General features: G+C 27.2%; 2 protein-coding genes across 16 annotated transcripts in view; one reads left to right on the forward strand and one right to left on the reverse strand.

Annotated features, from left to right (window-relative positions):
- Nucleotides 1-25711, forward strand: part of p130CAS (Serine_rich_CAS and FAT-like_CAS_C domain-containing protein p130CAS) — a 241731-nt gene that overhangs the window by 44010 nt on the left and 172010 nt on the right. The gene's annotated exons all lie outside the window — the stretch shown is intronic.
- The window catches only part of LOC105143592 (prolactin-releasing peptide receptor), a 71016-nt gene continuing 64202 nt past the window's right edge, over nt 18898-25711 (reverse strand). For all 15 annotated transcript variants that reach the window (XM_011052015.2, XM_011052014.2, XM_087402532.1 and 12 more), the window contains one exon: nt 18898-19903. The gene's annotated coding sequence lies outside the window, so the exon portion shown is untranslated. The remainder of the gene's footprint in view (nt 19904-25711) is intronic.

A 25711-nucleotide genomic window follows, 5' to 3' on the forward strand; every position in this document is an offset into this window, starting at 1 on the left:
TGTACCATAAATGTATGTATATCATATTAAGAATATTAAACATAGTTATTTTAACACAACGTTTTATGGAGATCTATTACGTTGAAATGAATGTAGATGAGCTAGAATATACATAATGATATAAATATTTAATCTTGGAATTAAAGTAATTCAATTTATCTAATATTTTATACGTAAAATGTTATAATTAATTAAAATTTATAGGATTTTTACAATTGAGAATACTACAAAAATTTAATATATTCATATATTAATAATTTCTTCTGTTTGAAATTTTTTTTTCATAAATTTTTAAATACATTAAATAGATTTAATTTTCGAATTTATTGCGCGGATAATTAATGAAAAACGAGGAAAAAGAGAAATAAAATGATAATCTAACAAGTAGAATATTGAGATTTGAAATATGAATTTTTATTTAGATTTTTTTTGAAAATATTTTTGTCTCATTAATAATGAAAACTGAAACAAAGTACTAAACGTTTATTCTCCTGCTTGTATATTTATGCAAATAAATTATTTATAAAATACAGTAAAGGACAATTTTTATATAGATTATACTTTGTTTTATTTTTTTCTTAATATTTTGTAAATTGGTTTTGAGATTTCTGCATTTGATTTTTCTTATGTATTTCAAGATTAGGTATTATACATAAGTAGTACAAATAAAATATTTTTCTCTTAAATATTATATTTTAATTAATTTCTTTAATAAAGAAACACGTTAATGTTTTTAATTTGTTAATTATATTTATTTTTATAATAAGTTATTTTTGTATTTTAACTTTTTTGTCTATACATACACATTTATCAATAACTTTTATATTGTTTTTTTTTTATATTATTTGAAATAAAGACATTTAAAATAACAAAAAATGAATTTGATGAGAAAAGTTTTTAATTTTATTAAAGAATTTATTTTTTAAATATTATGTTGCATAACTATTTTATTTCCTAACCATTTATAAAAGTTTTATAAAATAGTTTTCTACAATAAAATCTTGATATTACGTTTTAAATTAAAATAATAGTACAGAGCTATTAAAATAACGATATAACAGCAACAAATTCAGAGAAACTTTCATTATATTTCATAAGCTAATTAAAGCTCTATTCTATCGTAAAGGCAATCATGAAATGAGAAATCGGTCTGCACAGAAATTAGAGAAGCTAATTATTCGTTGGAAGATCGTGGAATTTAAACAACACCGAGAATTTCACGAATTGAAGTAATCATTATAATTCACGGCACCTGAATGAGATCGATTTATCTCAATTTTGTGTCATGCATTACTCATGACACGTGGATAGGTGCGAGAATTATCCGTTCAAAAACTTTTTGATTTTACTCTTCCCAAGAGTAGAAGACGAAATGATTGAAAATGCAATAATGAGGATAATTCGAAACAGAAAGAGAAAGAGAGAGAGAGAGAGAGGGGGGGAAAGTTGTCTATATAAATTTTCCCTTACGTAAGCTTCAGATTAATTCCTCGTTCATCGGGTGAACTCAGAGAACTCGTGCGTTAAGCGACGCTTGGCAAACTGGTATCGACAGTTTTTCATGGCAAAGTTTCTTCACGCCCTTTACATGCACATTGACCCAATTTATCGCGTACACAACATTTCGTCATACATAAATGTCGAAATTTTCGCTTCGGATTTGTTCAATTTAGAATATTAAAAAGCGCTAATGTACATTAATTTCTGACATTTAATAATCTGATTAGCTTCAAATGTTTTAAATCAGTAAATTTAAATTCTTAGTATTTCTTAGAACGTAATATAATCTTGAATATATTATTTTTGTAAATTATCTTGAAAATTAACTAATATATTATAAGAACAATGACGACAACGGACAGCTAAAACATTATTATAAACATTATTTTTCGTCGCTCGCTTATATTTTTTTCGCGGAAATAAATGGCTCATTTTAGTTGGAATTTAACATCGCTTCTTCTATGTGAATTTAACGAAAATGCAAATCCCTCCTGCTTGTTATATTTCTATCTCTCTTGTACTACTTTTGCTCGGTGTTTCTATGCACGGATCACAAGAGATACAATATTACATTGGATTATGAAAGAAGTGAATTATCTCAAAGATTTAGAGTTTGCTGCAAAATTTGAATCTAAAATTTTAAGCTAATGTTACATAAAAAATAACATAGCCCATAACACTTAATAATCTTACTCTATTGTGAAAAAATATTTAAATTATTTAAAAAATTTATAAGTAGTAATAATAATGAAAAATTTCTTTGAATTATTTCTTTTCACAATTATGATAGAAATTAATGTTACAAGAGATTAAGAATTAATACAATTGAACTCTTGAAAAATTGTGACTCAATTTTCAATCTTTCAGAGTGAGAATTTCATTCTTCAGAGTGAAAATTTACGCTAAAAGTTTTAGAGATATACATGGCACTATAATTAGTAAATTATTTATTGTTTATTCTAGATTCTAGACATTATAAAACTTATAATCTTTGAATGTATTCCGTATAAACACTCCTTATTAAGAGTAAGTCTAATTATCAATTATAACGTTCCTTCGAATTTCTAATGCTGTTTTTTCCAGTTTTCGAATACAATAAAGATACATAATCTCATGAGATTAATATGCCAGCTGTTGTGTCAGCTATTTATGTTTATATGCGTCTTAGATGTCTAGAATAACCCGCCTAAGAAGAAATGTCATTTACGGTTAACATATTTATTTCAATTTTGTGCTTCTCGAACGCTTGCTATTTATCAATCTACTCTTTGCAGTGAAGCTCTCTGATAGTCATGTTGTTTGACAAGTTCAATTTAGAACTTGTGCAGCGATTCTCATTCCCAAGTATTTTATTATGTGGATTTAATATACAGCTGTCGTAATTTAAATGAAAAATTCATTTAAGACTTACATTTGTATCTATTGGAAAACCGACTGATTAATGAATTGATAAGAGAAAAAATATTATTAGGTAGATTGATTATTACAAAGTTAATTAACTTTTTACTTTTTAAAATCCAAGAGAAAAGAAAGTTTGAAAAATCGTTATTTTATTTCATTTGTAAATATATCTATACTTAAGAAATCATAATTTAAAATAAAAAAATAATATAGAAGTAGAATAATTGAGTAGAAAGAAAAAGCTTCCATTACTTCAAAAAATATTGTTCCGACAATATTATTACAATATCACTGACTGTTCGGTTTTACCGTTAGTATAAAAGCATCATCGCAGTTAAGAGAAAGCTTTCGTTTTATACACGCTGACAAAGAATGATATTTCATTGTTATCTCTAATTTTTTAAAAGCGCGAATGGCTGCCTGCCAGAGGAAAACAAATTATGCATGAGCAAATGCTTGTCCTAAAAAATTGAAATTTTAGATAGAGATCGCGCGAGTACTCGTCATACATTATGCGACCATCTGGTCTCGAGTTTTATGTTCGAGAAAACTTAGGATGCTGGAAAATACATACTTTATGAATCAAACGACCATGTTAACCTTAAATATTTCATGAAACCAATATATCAACATTTTTGGCATATAAGAGAGTGTCATATATATCGGCTTGCAAGTGTGCTTTGGACGCGTGATAATCTCTTTATCATAATCTCTTTAATTATATGACATGATAACATATCCGCGAAAACACGAAATAAGATAAATTCGTGATGAAGCTTGCAGGATAATAACAGGAAGTAAGAGCATGTGCTGATAATAGAGTAGCGGATGCAGGGTTTGTGCGCGAGAAATTAGAATTTCCACTTTGTAAACACATACAAAGCGTGCTCGTGAACGCGGAAGCAAGTAACGTGGTGTATGCTTACAGTCGTAGAAATAGAGAGTCGTCGGTCGAAATATACGATTTCGAATAACGAGTAACCGGAAAACGTATATCAAAAACTAAAATCGATTGTGTCACGGTCAAAAATTGTGAAAAAGATTTTCCCAGATAACCAGACAATGGTGAGTCGACATTTAAATCTCCCCAATGCGCTCCTTGTTCATTCCATTTGATAAATGCACCGTAAGTTTTTATAAAATAAAAGAAAAAAATTGAGATGTAACGTACCCATTGTATTTATCTTGACAAACTCCTATATACAAACATGAATTTAAAAAATTAAATATTATATTTATACACGAATTTATATTTACGATATGAATTATGGGAATTGTCATATATTGAAAATAATATTTTTTTTACAAAAAGAACCGAAATTTTTCTTTGATCAAAATTTTTCTCTCATTAAATTTTTCCTAAACGGAAATGCAAGATTTAATCATTGTACAATTATAAGATAAAATAATTATTTAATGACTGGTAATTTACTAATAAATATATCTTGTTTATTTGAAACAAATAGTCAAAGAAAATAAGTATTTAGTGCGTTTCAATAAGGAGAAAAAACGTTGTCTCGGAAAATTGAGATATATCACGATCACACGTGCACGTTCTCTAGAGCAAGTGATTACTAACAGTGACAAATGATTTTCTCCTGCGTAATATATTAATTTCTAAGTCGAAGTAACAATTAGGGAATAATCATTAAAGATTAAGATCAATTTAATATCGAGCAATTTATACAGTTCTGAAATGTCCCAAGTTTTTCCGTATAAACTTTAACAATATGTTCTATGAGTTGAAATAAAAAAAAATGTTATAAACGTAAGTTCTAAAATATTATATTAAAATGTTATATAATAAAAATATGAAATGTGTAAGAAACTAAATTATTTATCACTTTTTTTGCGAGGGTACAGAAAATCTTCATATAAAATTGTCTTTTATACATTTGATATTTTTGTTATAACTTTTTAATAAAGTATTTTAGATTTACATTTATATAACATTTTTTTTCGTATTTCAGTTTATATTGTATATTAAAGTTTGTATACGGAAAAACCGGGAATACAAATGAGAGTACGATTAAGATTCTCGATTTTTGTTTAATTTATGATGATTCGCTTATTGAATTGCACATTTACAAATTTGATTGCACGTATATATATATATATATGTGAATGAGATATAATATAAAATATAATAATTAATCATTTTTTAAATATAGGTATTCAAAAATTGGGATTTGTCTAATCATTTAATTTGCTATATACATATAAGTTTTAACTTATAACTATTTAATGTTACAGCGTTATAACTAACTGTAAATTAGTTAATTAGTTATAATTGTTAGTTATGAACTTATAATTTGTAAGTGCTAGTACTTCACTTAAGCGTTATAACTACTTTGTTGATGTAATAATGGCTTCCTTTTGACCAGAATGTTGTTAATAGTCTTATAATTCTATACATGGATTTCCCGTTTGAGTTTTCTTTAATATTAGGTTATTAAAGTCTTATTAGATGTGAGGTAACTAATGTGACATGCCGTAACGATAAAAAGGCCTTATTATTAATAACGGATGAAGAAAAGTCACAGATATTTTCTCATGCGCATCTCTTTCACAGTTTTTCCCCTGTTCTCTCAGGAAATTAACATGTATCCAAAACTCGCTTATTGACATAAACCGAACGCGGCCACGCTACCAAGAGAACTGTGTTTAATAGAAAGCGTAATGTGTAATAAAAATATCGATGTCTCAAAGGATAGGGTTAATATTTTACATCTATAAATTTATGCATGTTTATTATATATTGGGTCATCTAAAAAGTATCCGCGGTACTTTGTCACTAGATATATGACCATCAACACATATCTAGTGACAAAAAACCGCGGATATTTTTTAGATGACTCAATATATTCATGTTTATGCAAATTTGTTTTGTTTTGACATCAATATCAAATAAAAATAATATATAAATACATAAATAAAAAATTATTAAGTTACAATATAAAATACTAATAAATTGTTGATAAAAACTAGACATATTAAAAATGATTTTATTTTGTTTGAAAATTTCTCAAAGATTCGTACGAAGAAACAGTATTTTAAGAATGTTTTGTACAATATTAGCCTAGATCTTGAATATTAGCTAAAAGTATTAGTCAAAAAATCAACCCAAAAAGTTAATATCAGCTAATATCAGCAAAAAAATTTTGTCGTAAGTATTAAAACCAGCTGCAAAAAAAACAAAACAAATTAGCTTTTAATAGCTTACATACAACGCAATTATCATTTTAGTATAGTTTTAACGTACAACACAATTATCATTTTAGTATAGTTAAACGTATAAAAACGAATAGGTTTTAAACGAATAAATAAATCTAAATAAACTTTTATACGAATATTTATTAGAGTTTCATTAATATATATAAAAATTTGATTTTATTCATAATGCTATTTCCTCATAAAATTTGCAAATAAATACTACAAAATGCGATTTTATATAAGAATCAAGGCAAACAAAAAATTAAGTAATTTTTAAACCAATAAAAGAATTATGCTTTAATGTACACCGATACAGCGATGCTCACAATCAAATATAATAATAAAACAATTTATGAAATTTTTGTATTTTTGGTAATGCTTTGAGTTGTGACATACATTCATAATATTAGATCTGCTCTTTTTCGAAGAATGTTCCGCACTGGTGTAATAGATTGAGTCGAAACAAATTATATTTGTTTTATTTCAATTTGTTGTATCAATGTATCAATGTACACCAATTCAGAACATTCTTTGAAAAAAGATAAAAAATCTATTGTGTGTGACGCACAAATATAAAATTTCGTATAATCATTTATTTTATTGCATTAATCGTATATTAATGAAATTAATAAAGATAATAAAATTATATGTAGCTCTCTTTAAATGCAGTTATCATCTGCAATAAACTGCAGTCATTACAATTGATACACGAGCTTTCGTTTTACTCAAGAGTGAAAGAATTGATTTTATTGTTGGATAATATTTATTGTTTTCTAGAAAGCTCATTGTACACTTCAAAATCATTATATCATTTGATTGCACATCACGTATTTTATTTCATTAAAGAAAGTATATAGCCTGCACGTGACAGAAATGTGAGCCGCGTTACTGTGTAACAATATGCAAATCATTATAAAATGTTTAATTATCTGTGATGTACGTGAAAAAGAATTTATCATTTAAATATTGTTATATGATATTTGTAATCATAAACCTCTTTTAAATGATATATGGATTCATGAGTATGAAATTAAAATGTACTTAATATATGAATTCATGAGTATGAAATTAAAATGTGCTTAAAATTAGTACTTGGTATATCGTGTGTTATGCTTATTGGAACGACGGCATTTCGGTTTAACAGATATTGCCACTGTCAAATTGGAAACTATGGTCGCATTCCGCATTTTACACCATAACGATACGGAATGCGACAGCGATTAATCTTTTCTGCATTCCATCGATACTTTGCAACCGTATTAATTCCTCATTTCTCTTAAGTGAACTCCTTTGAAAGACTTTTTCACGTACGAGGTCTTTTAATAATAGAGTTTTGCTTCGAGTGTGATGTAATTGAATGGCGCAGCTGGCATCCAATATAAATTTAAATCGATCGCACTTCTATATTTGCATACGGGCTGTGCATCCGGTAGAAAAGTAGTACCAACTGCCACCAGGATTTTGTGGAACAGTTTTGCAATGTACTTGATTAAATTAAAGGAAGTTTCTTTCTAAGAGAACAAAATACGAATAAGGCAATATTATTAAATTTTCGATTAGAGTAAATACATTTTTCAGGCTTTTAAGATAATTGAATAAAAAATTGTACATTTTGTATATTTTAGTTGGTATGTTATATAATATTGTATATTTAATAAGATTACATTACATAAGTAAATATAAGCAAAGAAAATTACTTATCGAAAATGTTTTCGACAGCAAATGCTTATACTCGTGAGATTTTCTCTTCTTGGTGATATAAATGACATTTAGTGTTATAAATTTTTTTATTTGTGATTGAATTTGAAATTTTCAGTATATCTCTCCGACACGCAATGCAAAAATTATTTGCTTTAAAAACAATGTCAGTTATTACTGTATAAAATTTTTATATTGTTGAACTTTGCCTTTAAAAAAATGTACATATATAATTATTACGATGGAACTTATTAATTAATATTCTTGATAACGTTTTAAAAAAACCTTTAATTCTATTTATTTATTAAAATTATAGTAAAGCTGAGATTAAATTTTAATAAAAATAAAAATAAACTTGTATATAAAAGGAAAGTTTTAAATAGAAAGAAAAACATTTCATAAATCTTTAGTTTCTTATTTGGTTTTAATTTAATTTCTATTTTGAATACTTACGTGAGCAGTGAATATAATGAAATATTTAATGAATATCTGGCTGTTATTACTTAGCATTTTGACAATAGGAAAAAATGGATTGAAAAACACAGGATTTCTACATATATCATTTTATTTATTTAATAAGACAAATGCATGCTCGTTGATCATTTGAAAGCTGCTGAAAACTCTGCTGATGGATTTTTATCACATGGCACAAAGTACAGCATTATGTTCTTAATTTTTCGTGTTTATACAGAATCAAACGACAGAAAAATTAATATGGAGAATGAGAAGAGTAAGAGAGAAAAGAAAAAGATCCGTTTAAAGCACTGTGGTAATAACGCGTCACGACACAAACAATGCTTGTATCCAGAGAAAAAGTGTTTGACTTTTCACGTAACAATGTTCTTTTTTTTATGTACGACATTAATTTTCTCATGCTACTAGCTAAAGCGGAAAGCATGTGTTGCAATCTGTTTTACGATTGTTTTCTAACATAAATTACGGTCGTTTCGCCCAAATGCTCGCGATCTTTGACATTTCATCTCGAATTTTATAGAAAATCTGTTGCAACCATATAAAGAGACATCAATTTAATGCTCTCTGTATAATATTTTAAAGTATGAAAGCTTTAATTGAATACTTAAATCAATTATTTTAGATTCGATTTTGCATGATATTTTTTGTATATTCAATATCATACCTTCTTTATATTTATTTTATCATATTAATGTCTGTTGTATATTATTCTATATCTTCTAATTAAAATCTGAATCTTACATACTTATATCATTTGCAATAAAATGTTTTTTGTTAGGTTGAATCGTCTTTAAAGTAAAGAATCCAGAGAAAAATTTCTTTAATTTAAAGAAATGTTTCTTTGCTATACGGTTAAAGAAAAAATTTCTTTGATTCGAACATTATTTTTGAACATAATTTTTTTTAATTAAATAAATTTTTGTATTTGATTTTGAAAAATAATATTTAAATCAAAGAAATGACGTTTAAGTCAAAGAAATTTTTCTTTAACAGTATAACAAAGAAACATTTCTTTGAATTGAAATAACCTTTCTCTGAGTGAAGATAAAACGTTTTATCTAATAGTAAAATAATTGTAAAAAAAATTCTTTTGTCTAATAGTATTTCCTTATATATATATCATTATTTCTCAATCTCACAAGGATTCAACCATACATGCATGAAAATTCATAGAACATATAAATATCTTGCGATTTTGTAATCGGTTATGTTTTATCTCATCATTGATTTATGATTTCAACAATTTCTTACGAATACATTTGTTTAGAATTCTTTCACTTTGGCATTTTGAGTTGGTACGATCTTTGATAATTAAATTTCTTTCTGTAACAAAGGCATGTTTCGTTATAATTGTTATAATTGTACCTGGGGCATATAGGGGTTTCATTAAAACTGTAGCGTGTCAGTGTTCTCTCTCTGTTGTATAAAAGATAATACGATCTTTAGTTTTGACGTAGATTTATTTTTCATTATACCCAGGAGTACTTATTTGGAAGCGGAAAGTTTTTAACATTTACGGGAAATTAATTGCTAAAAATTAACAAAATTCGATTATATTATTACGCAGTTCAGTAATGATTAATTTAACAAAACTTATATTACTAGCAATAATAAAAATATTCGTCGAACAGCATAAATTGATGTAATTATACATAAAACATTGTACCGTATTAATAATTTATTTGTGCAAAAAAGTTTTTCGTTGCATATTAATAATAATTTGATAAAAACATTGAAGTTTTGTTCTACAAGATGCATGATTTTTGCGTAAAATTTCGATAAGAATATACGTAGCAAATTTTACATATCTTGATTTTCCTAATGTAGAATAAAATCCTCATAGCTGAGTGGATTGAAAAGAATCCAATTAATTCAAGTGTTAGTTAAAAAAAGATCGATTTTATCTTGCAAATCCAAGGTTGATTGCAGTTTTGCGACTCGGAATTTAAGAAAAGCATATTTTAATAGGAAAAATCAGACAATGGGTATTATTTGAGGTCGTACTTGATATCCAGATTCGTTTAAAGATAAATTCTTCTAAGGTGAACATTCTCAAATTATCAGGGATTCTAAGGATGTTTGATTATATAAATTTATTCAAGATTTTATTCTGCGACTTTACTATAATTGTAAGTATAAGTGTAACTTATCAGTTTGGCGCAAAAAAAAAATCATAATTTGATAAGATTCATGGTACTAACTCAAGATTTATACGTGAATGAAACCTGCTGATTAAACGGTCGATATCGTTTACTTCTGCATGGTATTAAAACGTGCACTAAGCTTCTATAAAATTTCTCGTCTAAAGTGCTCTTCTTTCATGATAGATGTGAATATTTTATTTTACACGATTGAATTTTCCTAAAAATCAGATTATTACCGCGCGCGCGCGCGCGCGCGCGCGTGTGTGTGTGTGTGTGTGTGTGTGTGTGTGTGTGTGTGCCATATTTTTTAATAAATTAAAATATCGAGAGATATATATATATATATATATTATATATATATATATAGAGTAACTAATTACTCACATATAAAAAGTATTATTTAAATAGATAATTATATTTGAATGCTAAATTGAAAATTTGTAAAAATTTAAAATGATATTTCTTAAATAAAGTTTATTTGCGCAAATAAGTGATGAATAAGCTTAAAAGGAATGACAATGTACGTTTTATTATTTCATTTTTTTATGGATATTAAATTGCATAGTTCTCTTGTTTATTCATCATTACTATTTCTGATACAAAAACGAGAAATAAATAAAAATTCTAGTAAATTATATTTAAAGAGAAATATTTTTTAATAAAACAATATTTTCAATCGATAGAATAAACTTATAAAAAATATACTGAAAATTATTTTATTGTTAAAGAAGAAATTAAATTATATTTATTTCTATGTTTATTTCTATTGTTAAAATTTGACAGTTTGTTGTAACAATTTGTTGTATGAATATTATGGTTAATATTTGTAACCGTGAACATCTCATTTTATTTTTGATCACACAATTTATTTCTAAATATATAGTTACTTATTAATTAACGAAATAAAAGGAAGTTTTCGAGATATTTTACAATAGTTCTATCGATTGCATTGTTTTGTTGAAAATGTTTTTATGTTGTAATATATTTTGCAAAAATTTTTATTATATGTTTTCTCGCTTTTTGAATTACAAGCTGCGATAGTAATGATAAGGAAATAGCTAGGAGTCTTAATATTATATTTTATATTATTTAGTATTTGAACTGTAACATTTTGCAGGAACGCGTTTGCTGCAAAATGTTATAGTTCAACAATTTTTATATCGCAACAGTTCTGCATTTTCTACCATAACGCGATTCATTAGTAATGTAAATCATTATAATATGATTCCGAAAAAAAAGTGTGCAACGTGTGCAAATTTCTATTCGTTTTTTCCTTCCATCGTGAAAGTTAATTGGAAGGTGCGTAGGATACGAGGGTTGATACTTATTACCTCCTAGAACGACGATAGTATCCATTAATGACTCTGTCGGCGTTCTTTGTTTTCTGCTTTCGCCCTTATCACCGATGTAACTTTATCCAGGCGAAACGGGCTTTCACGATCGTCGATTAAATTCACGTACAGCATCGGGTTTACAGGTCGAGTTTTTTCCGGTCAATGATTCTGCATTCTTTATTTCTCTTTTGATTCTATTTCAATGGTATCAACTTCCTCTTAAGGGTTAATAAAAATGTGTTTTTTTTTTATTAACACTTGACTGCTCTTTAATTATCAATAAACGATATATTATTCTGACATCGTCCGATGTTTAAAATTACGATAAATAAATAGACACGTAAATCTTACGGTTTATTATATATATTCATAATATATATTTTGGATTATAATTGCTCATAGAATTATAATATATTAAGTGTTCCGATTAGTTTTAAGAAATTTTTTGCAAAAAAACATGTTTATTTTAGGGAAATGTTAAATTATATTTTAAATTATATTTCAAAATATTTTCCACTGTTAGCTACAACTTTTTCTGACTTTTCTGACAATAAGTGGATTCCGCGATTAAAAAAGTGTTCGTCTTTTGAAGCAATCCATTCATCAAGCCATTTTTTAATTTCATTTTGATATGCTGGTTAGCAAAGCTGTGCTATCGATCGAAATAAATAATAATTCGAAGGAGCACAGTTTGGTGAATACGCGGCATGTAAGATTTCCCATTGAAATACTGCTAACGTGTCTAACTGTTTTTGCAACGTGTGATCGAGCATTGTCGTGCAACAAAACCACTTTGCATTTTCTTTGAGCTGTTATTAGACATTTCTGATTCAAAACACGAGTCAAATCGATTAATTGTTGTTTATAACGCTCAGCAGTGATTGTTTGATTTGATTTTAGCAATTCATAATACACGATGCCTTTCATGTCCCATCAAATGCACAACAAAACTTTATTTTATGTTGCATTTTGTAGTCGATGTCGACGGTTTGCCTGGATTTATCCACGATTTTTTACATTTAAGATTATTATAATAAATTCATTTTTTATCGCCGGTTACTATTGAAAACATTTTTCGTTAGAAAAACTTCTTTTTGTGACGAGAAAGCAATGAAATGCAAATGGTTAAACGATTTTGAATAGCCAATTCAGACAATTTGTGTGGAACCCATTTACCTTCTTTTGGAAATCTTTCCCATTGGGTGTAAACGATTAGAAACGGTTGATTTATCAACATTTAATACTTCAGCTAATTCTTCAAGCGTTTGAGTTGAGTTTTCATCTACTAATGCAATTCGGCACTTCGAACTTCTTTGATTGACCTGAATATTCTTTGTTTTTTAAATTAAAATCACCATTTTTAAATCGTCTATATCAGTATGGTTTAATTGCTGAAGTAGATTCAGAATAAATTTCTGAGATGAATCGGTGAATTTCGACAGTCGTTTTCTTCGAATCAACGCAGTATAGTATACTAGACAACGAAAGTGCTCTTTATCACGTTCCATTTTCAATCGTAAAAAATACGATTATGTTTACGAATGCATCTGTGTCAAATTATTTGTTAGAAATGTCCAAGGTTTGAAATAGCATATTCAATTTTAAAATATTTTTAGTAGATCTGTGGTTACAGCCATCCGTAGTGAGTCCTCAAAAACTAACGAAACACCTAATACATATATAATTATATAAGTACATATTATAATTATATTTCACACATACGCTGTTTAAAGTATACGCTCTTATAAATTTCTTCGAAATGAATATTTCTTTACCATTATTATTTAAATTTAAGGAAAATATTTCCATTGACGACATTAAACTTAACAATAAAATTATTACTATAAAATGTAATAAGAGTGATTTATATTATGTACATCTGTTGTATTACAAAACGATAAAAATTTATAATGTGTTATTTTAAAATCATATTCCGTTTGAATATTATATTATAAAGATATATATTAGAAAGTATTTATGCATAAATCGCATCATCCGAAAACAAATCCAATTGCTATCATCTTTATGTGATGTGGCGCGACACAAGTAATGCAACAATAGTGGTAAGATGAAGACGAGGCGAAGAGATGTATAAAGAGATGTATAACAAACGATGTAACGCGTTCTGTGATGAAATTAGAATCCATTTTCTCTTACAGTAAACATAGGTTTGCTACGATTTCATGCTATTATTATTATTACATATATAGTTCACTTTCTGAGTGAAATATTTCACTTACACACCATATAATACAACATGTCATTATTATACATTTGTTTTATCTATTTGTTTAGAAAATTACCGTCTTTGTTTTTTGAATGTCATAATTAAGCAGAGAATAATAATATATTGTAATAAAACGATATTGATAATGGCTGCAGTATAAACAAAAACTGTCGAATGAATAATGGTGTAATATGATTCTTTGATTAATTTGTTTTTTTTTTTTATTTAATTACATTAATTAGATGTCACTTTTTATCCTGAATTTTTAATTTGAAATTTTTAATCTCTTTATAATTAAAGCAATTTAAAACCATATATAAACATAATATTTACTTAAAAATAATTAAAAAAAAATTTTTTTTAAATCTCTTTTGTATCTCAGAAACTTAATCTAAAAAAATCTTTTAAAAATTCTTTTAGCTGATTTGTTCCTTGATGTAATAGCGATATATAATATAAAAGAAAAATGTAAATGTATTGAATAATTTAATGAAGAATTAGCCAAACTATTGTATAATTATTACCCCAATTTAATATACTACTAGATATTTAGAATTTGTAATTGTTTCATTATATATTTTGCATTTCATGCAAAATGTTTCATTATATTCTTTATCGTTAAATATTTAGATTTTGGAAATTACAATTTATAATTATTTTCATCTTAATTCCACTGCAACCAAATTCATACAAATATGAATTGTTGTTTTAACACATTGTTTTTGGAGAGTTTATGAAGAGACGTTAGGTAGGTCAAAATCGCTCCGTATAATGAATTCTTGAGTAATATGTCAAGTACAGATTCTTTTATATAAACTTGCAATTGCCGGGAACGTTACGTAGTTCATAATGCTATACATACAACGCCACAAAATGAAACATATTCTGTTACCAAGCAAGCAATTTATTCACATCGTTCATGATGCTGAAAAAGTGACGATAATTAAGAAACGGCTAATTTCTGTCGATATATGCGACAATAAAGGACTGGCTATTGCCTCTTGCAGTACGCGCAATATTGATCACCGTTGATTTAACACACTCATTAATAATTGTCGCGCTTGGTTTTCCATCCGCTACGCCGGTACAGAAAAATACAACCTGTTTTTCACGATGTGGACTTTCCGCCGGTTTTCTCATTTGCATACTCTTCGAATGAGGAACGACCTCGTACTTTCGTCACTCATCATTGTACCTCGTAATTTCCATCTCATTTCGCCCACGACGGCGTTTAAATGCCACTCCCGCGCACATCCCGGTTTGCTGAGATAAATGTGACAGATAAGGTAGACGAGCGGACATTAGACGGCTGATTTGCGTTCATTCCTGTACGTGTCTGTTAAAATAACCCTCGTCACAACAGAGAAGGTAATCCCCTGGTTTCTTTTTATACTTTAGAAAAGTAAAAGTTAATTCTTGTTAATGTCATTATAGAGGAACAATATGCCCCAATATTTCAAACAATATTAAGTTGATCGTAGTTCCCGTGGCAGACGAACTTATATTTAATAATTTTTTTTTGCGACATTAGTTATTACAAACTATAGAAATCAAAGCCTTAAACAGATTTTAATATGTTATTCAACATTATTAGAATCGTTTCAAAGATGCGAAGCATCAAAAATTTGTTAAATTACTAGCCAATTTAACTCGTGATATCACTGCGGTAGTTCAATTAGCGTTTTCAAAATCGAAAAATAATTTTGGCGTGCGTTTTTGGGGACTACATACGTAGTATATAAATTCACACAAAAATCATACAAGCATTTAAAATCCAGTAAGACCGTTTAAGGCTTTGATTTTTAATCAAATTCTAAGTTAATGTTATCACACATACGGTCCTATAATATATAATATATAATATATAATATATAATATATAATATATTATATATTATATATTATTAGTAATATATTATATTATTACATTTAGTTTTGAAAGTGTTAAGGATTTTTGTAATATTAATTTTCTCCCCCCTTTCCTTCTCGCCCCTCCCCTTCCCTCCTCCTCTCCCTTTCTCCCTTCTTCTCCCCCTCCCTCCTTTCTTTTCTCCTTCCTCTCCCTCCCTTCTTCTCTCTTTCTTTCTCTCTTTCCGCGGGTATTTTCCAACAACGTACATGCACGACACAGTGTAACAGTATGTCTTACGCAAAGTTCCAACTGTAACACAGTGTTAAACTGCTCGACACTGTAAAAAGATACGAACATATAAAATATGTCAATGTTATCAACTTTTCAAAAAATTATTTGGTAACCATACTCATTTTGCAATAAAACCGACAAAAATCATCAATTCTGAAAAAATTAACTTAAGTCTACATGAAAATTATAAATCTATTATCGATACTCGAACGCTAAATATAATTATAATGAATAAGAAAGATTACAATGCATTCTGGTGTTATACTATGAAAATAAACTGCGTTCCAACAAGTATCTTACACAATTGAACAGTATGATATTCTATGTCCTAGCTGAAGAACAATCTCTCTCTTGCTCTCTAAGGACTTACTATGAATAAAATTTGCATTAAATTAAACAAAAAATAATACTTTGACCGAACTGATACAGCTCTTTAATCGCAAATCGCAAATGAAGGAAGTAAATGATCAAATTATGAGTAGATTAGAGAGAGGGGAAAGGGGCAGAGAGAAAGAGAGAGAGAGAGAGAGAGAGAGAGAGAGAGAGAGAGAGAGAGAGAGTATATAATTATATTATTTATTCTCATTTCCATAGTAAAGTAAATCAAATAAAATAAATGTATGTTTCGGTTAAATTAAAGCCTTCCTCATATAAGATAAAGATGATATTTTGAGATACAATATATATGAGATAGAATAGGTTTTATTAGTTTTTCTCGCAGATCGACACGTTTCAAAAGCCAATTTTCAAACATTTCTTCATTAATCATTCTATACAGGAACAGGTAGTGCACAATATGTGTCATTAAAGCCACTATGTGGCAAAAAGAAACATTGGCACGTGATCAGAAAGATCGATTCTTTTTGATTTGCTTTGATAACGGGCTTGAAAAATCCGAGATATTTAATTTGTTTTTCTTTGAAGGACACGCGAAACGTGCTCAGCATACGCGATTATTAATTTTTTGAATAGCAAGAAAATTAAAATTTTTTTATATGTTAAATTAAGAAGAGAAAGCATTTTTTATGGAAATTTCTGTCTGTAAAATGTTTATCAATAACGTGCTAATTTTATTATTGTTTATTTTTATTGTTGTTCCTTATTATTTATTTATTTATTGGATAAATATTGTGTTCGTTCTTGCTTTTAGCTACAATACTTAAAGGAATTAAAATTATTGAATCTCAATTATCTGATTTTTCGATTCCGAACTAATCCCAAAGACAGAAAATAATAAATATAATACTGACCCGTATTCAAAGCTTATAACAAAGTTAGCGCATTTAGCATATAGACCATGTTATTATACAGTAGAATTTTAGTAACAGCGCGCATTTAAATAAAAATAAAAGCGCATTTTGAATATCTATATGTTACTACAGTTATATCTTATATAACACGACTGAAAGCTTTATCTTTTTTTCGGATAGAATAAATATTTTATCTTACCGGGGATATTGAATTCTCAAAATCACGATATTGTAGTGACTAGAAATAAAATAACATAGATTGATTGTTTTAAATATTGCAGTTGTATCAAAAATAAATTTTTGTTTGAACTTAGCGTAAGCTATAATATTATAAATCTTCTATAATTCAATATAGCATAAAAATTTTACAATTAATAGCTGGAGAACGGCAGATCGAAATTATACATATAATAATAAAAAATTCATGCATTCTTATTAATTTATGAATATATAACTTAAAAATTGCATATATGTAAATCGTATACTAAATAAAAAGAAATTTCTAACAAGTTATTTATGATTCAATCTTAGGGAAAAGCTCGACCTCGTCATTGTTCTATTTTGAGAACGTAATATGTGCACGAAGGGACTTCCGTCTTGGTTTCAGCTTTCTCAAAGTGTGTCGACCCTGTTGAACAGGAACCGTTTAACTTTTGATGGCAACCAAATCAATTGTAGCTCTTGTAACAAAGACTCAGATACAGAAATTCCTGACTGACCTGTGATCTGTGAGAATTTAATATCCTGCGAATTTCCTTGAGAACGCGTATATCAGCGAAATAATTCTCTACTTAAAATTTGTTTAAATTCTCTTTTTACTTTGCATCCACATTATTTACATTTTTATATCAAGATATATATTTTAAAAAAATGTAATTCATTTACCTAAATTGGTATCTATTTATTATTATTTAGTGAATCAATAATACTATTAATAATAATAACGTTATTTATTATTATTTAGTGAACCAATAATACTAACGTCATGATCGTAAATGAGAATAAAAGGAACTTTGGAAATAAATTGCGAAGTTGGTTGAGTTAGAGACGATGAGAAAGTTGTGGTAGTTGGATCGATTGATCTTACTGGCGTTCAAGATGGTGCGTCACACTGGGTTGTCACTTCCACTTCAATGAAGTACAGAGAGATGTAGACAAGTGGATCAATAGATAGGAATCCTTACATTGTGATGAAAACAACGAAATAATAGTGTTTTCAATCTTTGTTCTATAAAAAGTTCGAAGACGCATCAATATTGTGACAAGTTACAAATCTCACTTCTTCAAATCTTTTTCAAAACTATAAGTAAAGAATATAAAATTTATCTTGTTATATGTAAAAATAATATAAAAAACATATATATACGTATATATAGTTGCGATGGAATGAGTATAAATGTAAATTTTCTTCTTTAAATTTATAAATAAGATTTTATAAAAATTATGTTATAATATAATGAATTAAAAATTGCAATAAAGCAAGTAATGATTTGAATTAAATGATGAGAACAATATAAATTACAGATGTGCTATTTATTATGATTAAACGTAAATATGTATGAACAGATCAGTTTGTGACGTTTATAATTGTAATTCGCATTTTTTACATTTTTTTTTACCTTTTGAACTTATCGCCCATAATTTGATACATATATGTTCTTAACATTAATATATATATGTATATACAGAGTGATTTTAACATATTTCGTCACCCATCATAAGCAGGTAGAGTGATGAATCGAACTGAATCGAAAAGTCTTTTACCATTTTGCAATTTTTTCAATGATTAACGAAATATTATTTACTAAAAATTACCAAATATTGACAAAAATCATTTATTTTCTTCTTATATATATTTATTTTCTTCTTAGTTCTGAAAATTTTTTCAGAATTTTTTAATACCGTATTTTCTCATATTGGTAAAAATAAGAAAATGCTGTACTAAGAAGTTGATAAAAAATTCTGAAAAAATTTTTAGAGTTCTATGAGAAGAAAATAAATGATTTTTGTCTCTTGCAGTTTTTCTATAAAGTTGATAGTATTATATTTAAGTAAAAAATTATTCAAAACCAATATTTGGCAATTTTTAGTAATTAATATTTCGTTAACTGTTGCGTAAATTGCAAAATGGTAGATGACTTTTTGACTCAGTTCGATTCACTCTACCTGCTCATGATGAGTGACGAAATATGTTAAAATCACCCTATATATAGGTATCTAAATATTAACAGACATCGATTTTGCCCTCTTATTATATGTATATATATATATATATATATATATATATATATATATATATATATATATATATATATATATATGATAATATATATATTTATAATATTATTTTTAATTATTACATCACAATTTACAAGCACACATAAGGTATATATAGGATCCATAAACGCGTTGTTCTTGCAGCATCCTCTCTATACGTTTTGATTTATCCGAGCGACAGCTTTTCGATCGCGATGATGGAAGCAACATGATGATGCATTCCCGACTTAACAGCTGGAATTTCTGAAAAATAAAAACGAAGTTTTTATCTTATGAAATATAAAATCGGTAGAAGATAGAGGAAATGACAAACATATTTTATTGTCTCGATAACAGACATTTTATGCATGTTATCCATATCTCTAGTTGTAATATTGTTTTTAGAAAGATTTAACGTTATTAAGAAAAATATAGATTTGCCTAAAAAAAGGTATTTTTAATTAAAACGATTAAATAAACAACATTCGTAAATTAAAAAACACATTAAATTTTGCAGGGAATATTTTATTAATATGGAAATATTTTATTATATTTTACTATATGATTTTCTATATTTAGTACAGAAAATTTTAAACACTTTTATTTTTTTGAAACATTTTTATTTCATGTATAATAATATATTTAATTAATTAAAAATTATACTTTGTGCTGTCGATTATAAACATAATATTTCTTATAAATATTAACATTTTTTTAAAGAAAAGTATCCTCTAGAAAAATATAATAGTAATAACCGATTAATTAGAGTATTAACAAAGAACCGAATCGATTATTATTTTTTTCTTTTTCTCTCCACGATAATCTTTAGAAGATTATTTTATAGAGAATTTAAATTATGAATTCAGTAATCGAAAAATAAATTTTCTTTCGGTTCCGTGAAAAGTATGCTTATCCGCATTCGTATATAAAATGAAGTATTTCTATGTTGAAATAAAAATATGACATTGATTAATCGATAAAAATGATACAGGTGCGTTTAATTCTTTCGTTTATGAGAAATTTGATCGAATCGAATTGACGATACGCTGAATAACAGGCAACGATTTTGCTCTCTTATATTCAGAAGAAAAAGAGAAAGAGGGAAAGAAAAAGTGCTTTATGCGCGGCTTACAATCTATGTTATTAATACGTTTACGTACAAAATAACGAAAATTTCGAACATGGATAAAACTTGGTTGAATTACATGTAGGTGTTTAGACCACCGTTCGGTGCTTTTAGGATAATTCTGTTTCGTTCCTGTTATTATCATCAAGGGATGATCCATTACCTTTAAATGAATATTTCTAACAATTTCGTAAGTACATACATAACACCAAAACGCAATTGATTATGCGCTCATGTTAAACGTGACAATGTATTATTATTCGCATGTGGCTATCGTAATTAAATTTAATTTATAATGGTAACACAATTTATGACAACGCATAAACCCAAAGAGAATTTAATGTAGATTATAATAACTTTATGATTTATAAATTTTATCTTATATACGATAAAGATTTTGGTATAAATGCTACAAGAAGCTCTATTTTTATTCTGAATTTTTCATGCAAAATTATTCTTGAAAAGAGAATATAACATTAATGGTAATAGAAGATTTAAAGGACATTCAATGAATAAGTCAAACTGGTACAATCCGACACGACCAGTTTTGTCCTTTGACAGGGTAGAGAAAGCAGAGAACCCATTGGTTACGACACGTTGAATTCAGTAATTCCTTTGACTTTGTGCAAAGCATTCTGCCTTTCCCATTCAAGGTGAACGTCAAGTCAAGCTACCGATCGCAATGATCGACGATCCGAGGGCAATGCATTTTCTTAAATATTAATGTTTCAGTACGGAACGACGTTAGTTAATCTGTCATCGTGATTCAGACGATTCTATCTATTTCATATTTTATATTTCCATTTCTACAGCGTGACTAAATACACGAGACTGCTGTCTTTCACAGTTTATTAAACACTTTTTTTTTTATGTCTTCAACTTTTTAAATCTTGTTTTTACGAATAGGAATCTCTTATTATTCTGAGTCTAGACCAAAGAAAAAATTGGAGCTAGTATAAAGATTCTATTTTTAGTTTTTTAATAATTTAATAAATCAAGAAATATATTAATTTTAATAGTAACAAAATGTAATCTTAAAGCTGATTAACACAAAGTTAATATTCTGAGAAAGTTTATTTTGGCAAAAAAGTACTGAGAGAAAAATATACTAAATTTTAATAAATATTTGTATAAATTGTGCCAATTGAATATTTCTTAAATGTTAACATGTATTTATTTGATACAATAATTATTAATTTGATTTAACTAATATATTTTTTTATTTAGCAAATATTCATTTTCCTTAAATAAATATTATATTAATATAATCAAACAATTATTTATTAAAATTTAGTACATTTTCTCAGTGTAGAAATACAAGTTAATGAAACATCGTTCTCTTATTTTTTTCAAGAAGGGAATCTATTTCACACACACACACACACGCGCGCGCGCGTGCGCGCGCGCGCGTGCGTGCATCATGCAAACATTCAATTTTTCATTTCTAAAAATTGTGTGATAGTATGAAAGCATATCTTTTGTATATCCGATGGAATAGCTGTGTCAAAATTCAGACATGTCAGCATCAAACGGCAAATGCAATATGTAAAGTTTGTTGAACGTGTTTGATTATCATATCGAATTCATAAAGATGAGTAAATGTCTAGTATCTATACTACCAATTGGAGATTGTTGATCTTGAGGCTGAGTTCAAGGAAACCATCTCGTAATTATACAGTGTTTATGTAGGAATCCGCGATAGTCCAAACATTTGTCAATTAATTGGATTGATGTCTGATATTTGTAGACGAAAAAAAGATTATAATATTTCAAATTTTTATAATTAGCGTCTTTTGCATTTATTCTGTTTTGAGATTTTTTTTCAATTTTACACTTCAAAATAATGTTATTCGGCAACTATTGACATTTCCAGAATTCAAGATATGCGAATCTGAAATTTCCATGTTATAATACAGAATAGCGTAATATAATATTAGAAGCAACAACATGTAATATTAATTTTAATTTGAAAGTAAAGTTTGAAACTCGGTTAGATGTTGAACTTTATTCGGTATTTTTAGAGAGATGCAGAAGATGCTTGTGGTAAAATTGCTCTTCACGAATCAATCTTCTCGGTAGCCCACGTTTCTCTGTCCTATCTTGAAAATCTTGGAATCAGTATAGCTGACATATCACTTACGCTCGTGCACTTTAATTTAGTTTGAAATATCCTTATATCGTTGGTTAACTTATTACAATAATTATTATCGACAATATTTTTCATTTACAAATATCTAATTTCTAACTTTTTATGACTTATTTGCGCTAATTACAGAAATAATTATAGAAATTCCTATTTAAATGTTGCAATTAAATTCTATACTTATTTATCACATTGTTATGATAATTTATTATTATATTTAGAAGACTGGATTTGAGTTTAATAAAATAATAAATAATTTATCACAAATACTCATAAAGAAAAAATAATTTATTATTAACATATTTATATTGCAATATATGCGAAAGCTGAAGATATACTGTACGAATTTAGATTCTTAAAACTCAGTTCCGATTCGTAAACGTGGAAAGCATTTACAGAATACGTAGAAGTTTGTTTGTGTACCTTCAACAGATTGGTTAAATTTCCGTCAAAATACGCCAACCGTAGGGAGTTCATAGGACGTGCATGGAAAAATTTGATTGCCACAGAACTGCATTGGGTACTGAAATATGACTTCCTGGTGCGGTTGTCCGTGGTTAATTCCGTACCACTATTTCGAGAGAAGTACGCGATTCCAGAGTAAAGCGGTAAAATACCGATTCCATTAGTGCTCCGTTTTTCACGTCGAGCAATGTCATCGATAAATTAAAGCACACTTTTAACACAAGAACATGATCGCACGCAATGTCGCGTTCAATTTGCAATTAGTAATTAAACATTTTCCGCGAAATATGAAATAAAACAAAAATGGTGATAGACAAATTTTATTAAATGTTGTATGTATCATTCCTATTTTTATTTAAATAATCAATGCTTATTCAGAGTTATATAGGTCATGCATTGCTTCGATATGTCTTCTTCTAATTATTTTTCTGTCATTTTACATGCATAATACATCGTGATTTCTTCATGATTTCTCCGTGTTCAAAGTAAATCACAAAGCTTTGCGACATAGTCTAAATATGTAATATTACATCTGGAATTCTTGCTCGTAATACACACTTTATTAAACTTGCAAACTGAATTGCATTTATCGTACAGTGTGAATCAGAAAAATTTTGCGCCGCGAAAGATGAGAGTTTCTGTATATCTCCTGTGTGTCATAAATATTTATGAATTTTTTAGTTTCATGCTTTTATGTGTAAGATTGTTGCAGCATATTAATTAGGTAGATATGTTAGATAGATATGTTAGAGTAATTCTGATATACTTATCAAAAACTTAATTTATTAAGTATTATTTACTATGTTTAAAGTAAACGAATAATTTCAGTAAAAACTTTGTACTATTTACTATTATCAAAAAAATATTAGAAATCCAAAATATTTATATTTTGTATTAAAAAATGAATTTTTTAAAACTCTTGCATTTTTGCCGTACATCCGTATAGAGGAAGGATATATGGCTATTCATAAGGGGAGGGGGATACATATGATCCATAAAAAATTTACAAATAATGCATATAAATAAGATGTAAAATGACACAATAACTTAAAATACGTTTATAAAGTTTTATTAAAAAATAAGAATGATAAATATGTATATGAAGTAATAAATAATAATTACAATCTTTCCAGATGTAATACAAGTGTCATGACATGAGGTACATATTTCATGCGTTTATTATATTTAGTGCACTGAATTTAATCTGCGCACTTTGTATGCTTTGGGCATAAATCCCGCTTGTTAAAAATGCCATATATATCCCAAACAGGTGGGACAAGATAATAAACTAAATAAAGAATACAAGAGCCAAGTATTTGTATTTTGTTATACAACATACTTTACTATTCCTTTACACTCATGTATCACGAAATAACCACTAAGTTTTTTATACGTCCTACAGTAATCATTTTATATAGATTATAATTTATGATGACGCTACTTAATACAGTGACAAATCGATTCAACTCACAATAATTTCATTAATATTAACAGTAAGAAACTGAAATCAATAACATAATACTAATATAACATAAAGACACGTAACAGAGTAGTTGCGGAAAAATTATCCCCACTTCTTCTATTTTTTCTGATTTCTGCGGTGTAAATCTCAGCGCGTATTTGCCGGAGTTATCTTATATGAAGATATATTTTAATGGAAAAAGCATTAGAGCAAAGATGCAACAATTTAAATAATAAGCATAATTAAAATCAGAATTAAATTAGAAGATAATTGATTAATATTGAGAGGTTCTATACAGTTTTAATTACATGCGTAATCAATATTTTGGATTTAATTTAACATTTTTCGGCTAATTTTGTAATATTAACTGGATTAATCAAACGTAATTAAACGTAAATTAATTAAAAAATAAAAAGTTCCGATTAATTCATTAAACTGTCGCATATTCTCTTTTTTTCTCTATTTAATCGTTGATAAATTTTTAAAATAAAAAATTTTATTAAAATAATTTTCTGCAAATATTTACATTTTATGCCGACATATATTCTCTCGTAAATATTTTATTGGGACATATTTTATAATCAGTTTTGTCTATCCGTTGTAATAAATATTTATTTTTCATATGATAATGTAAATTAAATACAAATCAAATTAATAGTAATAAACCAAACGATGTAAATTGTAAAATATTTGTTAACTTCTTATATGTTTCAATAATAGATACACTTGTCTTCTATGTTTTTGTGTCAAATTATTTTTTAGTATATTTTGGAATTTTGATCGATATTATTACTTCTAATGATTTATTTATAATTATATATATTTAATTAAGCAAAACTTTATTCAAAACTTTTTATTAACAGTGTTTCTATAAGT

This window comes from Acromyrmex echinatior, chromosome 2 (genome assembly GCF_024713525.1).
Source record: "Acromyrmex echinatior isolate Ae372 chromosome 2, ASM2471352v2, whole genome shotgun sequence".
Taxonomy (NCBI): domain Eukaryota; kingdom Metazoa; phylum Arthropoda; class Insecta; order Hymenoptera; family Formicidae; genus Acromyrmex; species Acromyrmex echinatior.